This window comes from Metopolophium dirhodum, unplaced genomic scaffold (assembly GCF_019925205.1).
Source record: "Metopolophium dirhodum isolate CAU unplaced genomic scaffold, ASM1992520v1 scaffold2, whole genome shotgun sequence".
Classification (NCBI taxonomy): domain Eukaryota; kingdom Metazoa; phylum Arthropoda; class Insecta; order Hemiptera; family Aphididae; genus Metopolophium; species Metopolophium dirhodum.
Window position 1 is genome coordinate 49,622 of NW_026869907.1, and position 12,174 is coordinate 61,795.

Genomic DNA, 12,174 nt, shown 5'->3' on the forward strand with positions numbered 1-12,174 from the left:
CAAAACGCAACACGTCTGGGCACGTAATCGTAATACGTTTGGTCAATATTTTGTTCTGATGTCGTAGCACATTTGGGCACTATAATATATAATAAATATATAATATATAGTATACACTATACAGGTATGTAAGTACATAATGTGTATATAATTTTTAATGTAAGTTATATAATATACATTTAAGGGTATAAATTATATAATATTATGAACACAAAATAAAATTAAAAATCAAATGTAGGTACCGATACTTACCATACGCATGGATATGAAACGATAGGTAATTATTATAGTGAATTGCGATAAACTGCGATATCACAAACAATATCAAAAATCCATTTGTAATTTACAAAAATGTTTTAAATTTTTATATTATATGACACCTATGTGTTATAATATATAGTAGAACTTCGATTAACCGTCACTCGATTAACCGTCACTCTCTGTTATCCGTCATCGGTCACCACCGAAAAAAAAATAATTAGGCGATTAGACGATTTAAAATGCCAGATTTTTTTTTATAATATGTGTGGTATGTATGTTTATAATTTGTTACAATGTAAGTATTTTTTTTTTTTTTAAAGTGCACACGTAAAATATGATAAATATATAATATAAATATAAAATATAATAAATGTGTATATGTATAGGCCACGCCTGGAGGAAAAAAGACGCTATGATTAACACAGTAATCAGGGAAGAACCGAAAGGAAAGAGACCACTAGGTAGACCACGCCTAAGATGGGAAGATTGTGTGAGGAAAGATGTTAAAGATGTTAAAGAGGTTGATCCAGGAGCAAACTGGAGAGATATAGCAGAAAATATAATAAATTGGAGGGAAATTTGTTTTGCGGGATGGTCTTAAAGGCCGGAAAAAACCCCCAAAAAAAAAAAAAAAAAATGTGTATATGTATTTACACTTTTTTTTTGCAAAATTTCCGTTAAATGTCTCGTCTATTCGATTAACCGTCATAGCCCCGGTCCCGACAGTGACGGTTAATCGAAGTTCTACTGTAATATAATATAATGTATTATTGATTATGTTATAATCGTTATTTTGTATTATATACTTTATGTAGTGTTTGAAAATTTCGTAAAATTTTAAATTGTGAAAGATTTCAGTATTTTAATAAATTTTGTTTTTTTTTTAAATAAGTTTTATATTTACATATATTTTCATCAATTACCTTCATAATTGTATGGTACATTTATACCTAACCTTTTGTTTACTTATGTTTTCTTCTCTAATACCTAACTTTTGAGCTATAATAGTTGAAATAATAATACGGAAGCTAAAAAAAAAAAGAATTAAAAAATATACTTACCTAACCTTTGGTATTATACATTTAAAATGGTATTCAAAATGTTTATATTGGCAAAAAACGTACAAAAATGTTTAAATGATACAAATATAAAATATTATACGTATTATAATATACTACAGTATAATATGTGAACCACAGCACTCATATTCCATTGATATCAATGATTATACTTAGTATTCTTGGACTATATAATTAATAATTGATAAATAATAAAATAACCATCATTAATAATATTTGTATTAAAAAAATTTCAATGTTTCACGTTCTTGTGAAATATTTTATCATGTAGTGAAATATTTTATACTTCAAACACTAACTATATGTATAGTCGATGATATTATTTATATTATAACTAGCTGACTCAAAAGTGTATTTCCCGTAAAGAGTTTTTTTTCCATCGGAACGACGGAACCTAATAAAAAAAAAAACCAATGAATGCACTCACCGAATCTAATACGAGAATAAAGCTTCGATAGCTATTGTGGTTTCCGAGATTACAGAGTACTAACAATAATTTTGTATACATATTATATATACATGAATTATTTTTATTATTATATAAACATTTGACTAAATAAATACGTTATTCACATATTTTAGTTGTTATATTAGTGAGTATTATTGTTATTACTTATTATTTTATTGATTATCGTTAAAATGTCGATACAACATATTTTTCACGTATTTGAACGTAATTTATTATAATATTATAGTATAGTGTGCTATCATTTGGTTTTTAATAATAAATATAAAAAATACATACCTATACGATATAATTCTTCCATTCGTGGTAGTAATCTTTATTGAGATAGATATTGAGTTACGTAGAGTGGGTTTTAAATACCAAACAAGTAAAAACGCCCAACCGTCCTGGAACTAATGAGAGATAAATAAACCGGTAAATTATGATTTACATTAATTACAAACATTGCAACGATTTTTGAGGGCACCGTAACCTTGTCACTCGTTCAACTGTATTCGTACACTTTACTCTTTTTTCTTCGTTTATATATTCCACCAACCCAATAATACAATAATGTTTAAAATTCGAGTTTTGTCTGCCATTGTCACGGCCACAAAAAAATAAAATAAAAATAGAATAATAATAATACGAACTTACTCAAAATGTTCTATATATGTACGCAAATAGCATTATGTTTAGCTCCCGTATTGTATTTGGCAATTTGATACACAAACATGAATACAAAATATATACATTTCGACTCTTAGAAATTTCTATAATAATACGAATAAGTAAATTATTATTTAAACTTTAAAAATTGGAACTTTTTTTCCCCTTAAATTACTGAACAACCTACAAAACTGCATAATATTATATTGTTTTTATCTACATAATATAATAATTGTGCATTTAATCATCGTATATTGTTATAAAATATGTTGATTAGTTATACATATACAAGGTTATCAACAAAAGCATCTACTGTCTTAACTTAGTTTGAAAATATTGTTTTTAGATAATTTTACGTCATTATTGCTAATCAATTGTTCATTTTTTTTTTCAATAACATTATACTTTTTGAATTTTTAATGATCGTCAATTTTTAAGTTTTACTTTTTATATGACAACATATATTTTTCCGAATTAGAATATTTTCCTGATTAATTTGATACGTAAAAATTGAATCTCGAACAAATAGTTAATAAGTTACAACTAATAAGTAGCTATTAAAAGTTTAGTTGAACGTAGTAGTGGACCAACATTTTGCGGATTACCTTTGTGCCACTCTATACTACTCTCCAAACTTTACAGTTTAAATACTTATCAACTATAAAAATAACCAAATTAAATACCCATTAAAATAATATATATTACAAATTCTTCATTCTTGATACATAGTGTTGATATATTTATCAGTTAAGTATTTATACTGTGACGAATTTTTCATTAATTTTACTCACGATAGAAAAATAATAAATTTCTACCTAAAGGATTCATAATTATTATGATTAACGGTTTAGACGGCCTCATCATAGGTTTTTAAATTTAAAACCAAATATGTATATCCGTAGGCATAATATAATATTACAATGATTTTTAAATAGGTATTATCGATGTGTTATTTGTTGAGCTCTTCAAGCTTCGCTCTAAATTTCTACTAGGCATGAATAATAATTGAATTCATGTTAAGCTACAAAAATAAATAGGTATTATAATGTCTTATCGTGCATTTGTTATAATATTATCTTATAAAATGTAAATAAAGAAAGGTTTCAGGAGTGATAAGTACAAATCCAAATAGATAGGTATGTTATTTTACATAACATTTTTCTTAGTTTCTGGAATAATTATAATTGAAAGTCTTTTACGTATTTGTAATATTTTATTCATTACAATTTTTTAATACCATCGTCTATCGTTTGCCATATTTTATAAAATATTTATAATTTTAGATCTTAAAAAATTATCTTAGTTCGACATTTTGTAAAATTTGCAGTAACTAGGCCCATATTCATTATAAATCTATTTTTTTTTTGTACATTTTAGATTATAAAATGTTCAAATGTTTCAATGTAGCACGTGCGATTGGTTACTAATTCTATAAATATTATATTTAGAGTGAAGGTATTATAATTATTGTGAAATTGGTAAGTACCTGTTATATATTTACAAAAAAAAATATTGTTATAACTTAATATTAAGTATAACTTAAATATTTATTACGACTTAAGAACGTAATGGTTAATAATTTTGAAGTTCAAAGCTTCTTTGATGCACCCGTCCAAGTAACCTGTGGAAAATTCCAATCGATTCAGAGTGGAGTGATACAATTTCCCACCTCAGGAATAAATTGTAAACTTGTTTTTTAATTAAATGCATACAATACAAATAAAAAAAGTTAAAACTATGTGTTAATTCCTATACGTATATTTGTATGTGCGTTTCACAATGATTATTTGCATTTGTTGTATGCTTTACACCAATGTAATGTGCATTAACAAAGCCAACTCAATTTATACTTCATTATTATTAATATGACATCAGTAATGAATAATAAACAAACGTACCTATACATTGATCAGATTAATTTATATTTATAGAGAGCTGATATCACGAGAGCTTTTTCCTCGGAACAAAATAATAGAACCTTTGATAAACGAGGATCGATACAAATTGAAAATAAATATTTCGTAATTGAGGAGAATCCCTGACCGCAGAGTTGAACATCCACAACAATTATCACGACAAAATGGACATTGCACATACATTGCACAAACCATTGCAGCAAATACGTTTTATTTCACTACTGTATGGATGTAAAATATAATACCAGCTATTGTATATTATCAATTATTAGTAGAAATGGTGCTTGTCGTGAGGCTTATCCGTGAAGTTAGGTACATGTTCGAAAGGCGTACGCAATATCCGTGTTAATAAATTACAGTATACTTGGTGATACATGACACATAATGTAGAATATCCAAGAACATCCAACAGAAAATTTAATTTGTCTCTTCGGTATAAATAGACACTGAATATATCAAATACATTATACATGTACCTGCCTATCTATAGTTGTTACTAGCACCAATAATATTCAACGGTAGAGGTCCAAATAATATGGATACCACCAAAACGGTTTTGCGATCCACTACGGACATAATATAATGCTGTCCTTATCTTCAATTCAATATAATACCCACTAGTTATCCCAATTTGTAAGGAAATTATATGCTATACGTAATAGGTTATCTACACCCGTAATATAAAATACTACTGGTTTTCCTAGTCGTAAAACACAAACTGAAAATTCACTGCGATTAAACAAAAGTGTAAAGTACAAACAATATAATAGAGACTCTAGACATAGATACAGGAATTATTCAATTAGTAATTGTGTGTTTAATAACCGACTATAACTATAATGATAATTTAATACATTTTCATCTAATTTAAAATATTTAACTGTTTTATAATAGCTTACGCAAAAAAAAAATGAATATAAACTACTTCATATTATTTTAATAATAATACATATAGGTATGTACTTCATTTGTTTAGTATAATTACGAAAAAATAATAGGTAAACGATGAAGGTCTTAGTAACGTTAAATAATATTAATAATAAATATTAAACAATGTTACATTCTGAGGATATATTAAATGATTAATATAATGCAAATGATTCGAAGAATACAATATCAAGAAAAAACACTATTTTCTCATTACTCGATGGGTATAAATTGTATAAATTGTACGTATTAGTATTAGGATTTTTAGTTATCCATTATTAAATAGAAATTATTCAACTTCAAATTGTATAGACCAACTAATGAATCCAACCAACATAACTTATTTATTACTTATTCCACGTGTACGATGATACCGCTGCTTTTAGCCATTAATGGAATCTTGACAGTAAAATTGTTTTAAAAATATTGTTGATATTACATGGTCATTGCCAAGTTAACTTGACTTCCTGTGAAGCAATATTTTTACACTTACGAAAATGATTTATACATTTGGTAGGTATCAATACTGCAGATGATTAATGTGCAAAATGTTCATTAATTTCATTAATTGTTTCCATGGCCTATGATTTTCCGACTAGGTCCATAAAATAATATCGGCTGTTAATACAAATTGATGAACAATCGATGACCTGTGTCAATCGGTTTGGCAGAAATACATTTTTTATGGACTTCACTAATAACTAAGACAGATGGTACATCATAGAAAAAGGATAATATTTTTGCTACTTGCTACCTACTCTGTCAGTCGACAATGTGACTTTAAATAATTAAATTTAAAAACAATGAATGGCTAAAAACTTTAAAAGTATTATAATATGCATATCGCATATGTTACGAAATAAATTGTATTTTATTCCGTTTTTGTACTATATAATATTTTATAGGTACTTTAAATAAATTATTTTTGTATGATCCTTGGTGTAATAAATTATAGTATTATTTTGTTGTATATAATACCATAATATTATACAATACATTATACTTATACATTTAAACTGTATAATATTCAAAGTGCTCCAATTTAAAAATAAAAATTACAATAGTCTTAATTTTTATTTGTTAGCTCCTAACTATTTTTATACCTTTACATAATACTTATGTATTTCGATAGAGTTAGATGAATTACATACACATCACGCAACAATTATATTATATTATAATATAATAAAAACACAGTATTATTTTTAAGTCTATTTGACAATCAGAGGGTAGTCTAGACTTTTGACTCCAAAGTATAGACGTATATTATACAGTATACATTTATTACAATAATTATTAATTATACGTAATTAGAAATAAACACGGTAAAAAAATGTATGCTTTAACCTGTGACACGAGTTCACAAACATCATTGTTTATGTAGTTTCTATGTATAGTACGTAAATATGATGAGTGTAAAACTCATATAAAAGCGAATGCATTTTATTACCGTCTAATGATACCCAAAACAGACACCTAGTACTATCAGGTGTTGATTAACAGTGAAGAAAATTTCTTAAGGGGAAGATGACAAAGGCATGATATTACCTGCAATACTTTAATTAAAAAATAATTTTGAGTATTCTTTTTTAAATTGTATAAAGAAATATTTTATTTTATTGGCTTTATTATTATTTGTATTTATGAATTTTTATTCCCATCATTCAATTAAATAAAAGTATATTAAATGATAAAGCTCTTGTACGTGGAAGTCAAAATCTGATAAAAATAATATACATTTTGGTAACTAATAAGTTTTGAATATTTTTATAACTTAATTTACAATACGCGGCATTATCGTCGAGCATAATATATTATCAAAAATGTATAATAAGCACGGAGAATTAAAAAAAAAAAAAATAGAAGATCGTATTCCTTAATACTCTTAATCCTACTTCGTTCGAGGATAATACATTTATGACTGAGAAACCAACAACGTATATATTATTCGTTTATATCGTTTAGAACTATGTAAACAAAGAACTTATCTAACTTTATTAGTTTTTTACAATGTGTATTTCTGACCAATATCCCAGTTATGGATGAAACAAAAATGTTTAGATCTAAGTAGTAAGACTAATGTGATCCTATCGAATAATCATAGTATATGAAGCCCGCTAAACCTTCCAACTTATAAGAACAATTCAGGCCTTCCAGTTGTTACAGCCTATACGTTTTCGTAAAATCGCCTCTGATCCTTCACCAACTGTAGTTATCGCCAAAATAACTTAAAAATACCACAATTAACCAAATCCTACTGCATACCTACCTTTAATTTTATTCAGAGTACCTAAATCAATCATCAGGACCCGTCAATTAATCGACATTCCTCCCGCACAATTATTGATATCCCCCAGAGGTATATAAATTATAATGGACCTATCCTATAATATAGGCATATTATAAATCCTAAATTAAACGGTCGAGTGACATTGCTGAGCACATTCCCAATTTCGTAATTATCGTCATTTTACCTTGTTATCAAAATTACTTATTGTACTTTTTTATGCAGTTTTATATTTAGTTATATTATACTTATATTATAATGATTGTGCAGCTTACGAATAGCTAATTGAATATATTCCGAGAACGGATAAACGCATTATCCATGAATATATAGATAGGTTACGTTAGCCTAACTAACCTAATTAATTTAGCTTATAGTATATTATGTTTATGTATTTAATTATATATTCATAGATTATAAGAACAAACTGACGTTTAAAACATCAAAATTAGTTTTATATAATTCTTCTATTGTTATGTGAATCGAAGATTTAATTGGACCCCAAAATGTTCTCCCCTGGACCCCGAGATATTATCTAAATTCAGGACTACGGCTTATGCAGATTTTAGTTATATCTTATAATATAATAGCGTTATTAGTCAGTGATTTTTTTTTTATCAAATACTTTCAAGGCCATCAGCAGTTTGACGAAGTTAAATTTGTGCAACATACATCCGGATTGAACAATACAAGTACAACAGGTACAAGGATTCTAAAGAATTTTCGACCAAAAAAAAAAAAAATAAGAAACGAATGCTATTTTTGTCTCAAGAAATTATGTATTATTCGTTGTTAGTTGTTACTGATGTTTAATGTCATATTAGTTGATTTTAATGCATATTTTAGTTTTTAATTATTTTGTAAGCTCTTAAATATTTTGATATATTATAGTAAAAAGTATAGGGTTTTAAAACGTTATCACAAAGACATGCAATTTTTTACAATGTTATATTATTATAACTACGATTAAAAATAATAAAAATTTGCATAACAATTAAATTAATGTTTGTATTACCTACGGCACAATTGATCGTGTATGATATACCTAAAATTGTAATTGTAATTGTAATTGAGTGCCTAAAAAACAGTAACATTAAACAGTTTTACACTAAATATGTATAATATCTTACACTTTTGCAATATTATTAACAACCATGATTTTACGGACGGGAATTTAAATTAGAATATAATAAGTACCTAATAACTAGTGTTTTGAATCCAAATGTCAATCATGCAAACTAATCAGTAGTAATAATAACCTGTACACTATTATACAGTAGGTATTGAACAAATTTAATATAATGTCTTAAGACATGTTATTATTACGATTTATTTAATATTATATTTGGTGTTAAGACTTCAGTATATTGAAGTATACTACCTATTATAATTACTTCTTAAACTCGGCTACTTATCATTTTAATGAATAATATACAAATAATAAAATGTAGTTGCATCGAGCAATGATTTCACGATTGTGGTGTAACATAATAATTTATATATCGCATTAACGATGCATAAGTTATTGAACCTAAATATAGTGTCTACTAAATTATATTAATAAATATTGTAAATGTCACTCTTTACTAGGAGTCGAACGCATATTGTATTATATACGTATATCAAATTTATAATATATCTATGGTAGTTACTTATAGTCACTACTCACTAGTCATTTCACTTACTTTGATTTGTATAATTACTATTTTATTGATAGGCGCACACACAAACGTTGTACAATGACCTGGCTATTCGTTAATATGATAAGTCACGATTTATTGAATGATGGGATGACACGATATTATTGTTAGAATTTAACAATATTAGTATATTTTATTGGTTTTTTTTTTTTATAAAATTTTCCTTTACATAGACAATATTGTATTTAAATAAATTAAGGCCTAGGTCAGTGGTCACGCAAAGCGCCCCGGATTCGGCGAAAACCAATCACAATTTTCTCACCCCAAGGTCCACACGCTGTATAAATAAGCGTCTCATTGGTATTCAATACAATATTATTATTTTCAACGAATCACGATAATTTACTGCAGACATAGAGTTTCTATCTATTTACTGAAACATGTTGTTGCGGTCCGATTTGACCGAAATCCAGGCACATGTGGTGACGACTAAAACTCGTGTGCGCAGTGTATGACCCAGGCCTTGATTAAGAACCACTGGTAATGGTGTTTTTATAGTTATTATTATTCACGACAATTTTTTTTTTCATTTAACACCACTGTATAACAGTTTTGATATTTGTGATATGCATTGACGAGTCCATGCAATTTAATTTAGCTAACAGTCAACACGTTGTTATAATACCGTTTTAAAGAATTGAAAGTTCTAATAAATTTACTGATGACTACGAACATCAGGTACAAGAAAGTCGCCGAACACAGCCGGCTGGAGCGTAAAAATATGGTCTACATTTATTGCATCTGCCAAATGCAAATTCACTCCGAACAGAAGTGTTGTCGTTTTTATAATATAATAATAATAATGTTTATCATGGAAAAAACTCCATTTACAAACACATAATAACATATTATTATACTACAACATATTAAAAATAATATTTTTAATTATAAATTTAGAATTTTATTTTTATATTTAAACTCTAAACACGATTTAAACTTGTCAATATCATTATAATTGAAAAAAAATCAATATTATCTGCTGTCATTAAAACGATTATAATCTAAGAGAATATGCCAGTTTTTTTATTTATATTTTATAATATGTAGAAAAAACTTAGTTCCCGTCTCGATTGTAGACAATTTAAAGGACAATTAAAGTTACCAACAATGTGTATAAAAAAAAATAGTACATTTTGAGCATTCTTTCTAAATTTTAGAGTCAATACTGAAAAAACCTGAAACTCCACAGAATGGAATTTGAAGGATGAATTTAATATCTTAAAAATGTATTTTGAATTGAAACTAAATCATGAATTATGAGTAATAGAATTATTGAACCAAATAAAATAATCATATTAATGGTAAGATCTTACCAATGCAATATTAAATGAACCAAGAGCAGTGTTGGGAATTATCTAGATAAAATTATTTCTTTAATTATCTTATCTAGATAAAAATAATTAAATCATCTAATTATCTCATCTAGGTAATGGTTATCTGTGGTCATTTATCTAGATAAATAATATAATAATAAGAATGTTTTTAAATACTGAAATAGGCCAATTATTTACGAGAACCGAGTAATGATTCCAAATTCCAATATTATTATTGTTAAAAAAAGAAATGTTTACTGAAATATTGTCAGTTTTATTTTGTTATTTTATTTTTATTCAAGTTGTACCTATTAAAAATTAAAATTGTATATTATTTTAGTTGAAAAATGACATTAAGGATTTATTAATTAATAAATATCATCTAATTAGTAATTACTAATAAATTACATTATTTATAATATAATTTAAAAAAAAATGATGTTATATTTTATCTTATATAGATAAATTTTGAATGAATTATCTGTTATCTTATCCAGATGATTTTTTGGTTTTTCCCAACACTGTCCAAGAGTAACAGAGCAAAATAACTCGTGGCAGTTTCCTTTTAAGAAATGCAAGTTGGATGAAGCTTTAATTTTATATGACCTATATTATGTACCTTGAAAGTAAGTGTAGTATCAAAAGTAACACCTAACACCTAAGCTTTTTACATTACCAAGTCTACGAAGAAGACAATTATTTATGATGTATTTACTATTTATGAAGTTTGAACGTTTTTTTTTTTAGAGTAAAGGATAAACTGAACATTGAATTATAATTTTAATCTTTATGGTAGGCCTTTAATGGTCATAATTATTTAAAAACATTTTTTAAGATCAGATTTTTTACGATCGAATGGATTCATTTATTTATTTACGCGATGTATTTTTATAAATATTAAAGACATTTGTAGAATGACAGAATGAGTATATAGTTTAGAAACAAAAAAAAATAAATACTTTCTAATTTTACAGATAGTAATATATAAAAGTTAGAAGAGTCAGGTATAATTTATATTATTATCTGTGAAACTGGAGAGTATTTTTTTTTTTTGTTTTTATGATAAATCTCATTTAAAAGTAGTATATTGATGGAAATACATCCATTAAATCGAGGAAAATCTGGTCTTGAAAATTTGTTTTGTAATTGTTTTTTATTAATGTTGTATCATTTTGATTATAACAATGTATTACCAATAAATGTCTCATGCAAAAATATGTTATTATTTTTTATAAATGCGACAACGATTCTGGTTCATTTAAATCAGAACAGTTCCGGTGTCCTTTCTTCAATATTTATAAATAATCTATAAACTTATTTAGACATACATTGAATAGATAACATTTTACTACTGACAATGAACTATAGTAAGATTTTATGAGAATAATAATATACCATCTTAATTATTTTCTATTTAAATTGTCTATTAAGTGGCTTGCTGAATTATAAATTCTCAGTGCATAGAGAGTTATCGTTGTTACATTGTGAGTAAAATATTATAATATTATAAAATTACTCTTGGTAATACAATAATTTCAACTTAGGTGCATACAATGATTAAAAAAACCAATGTACTC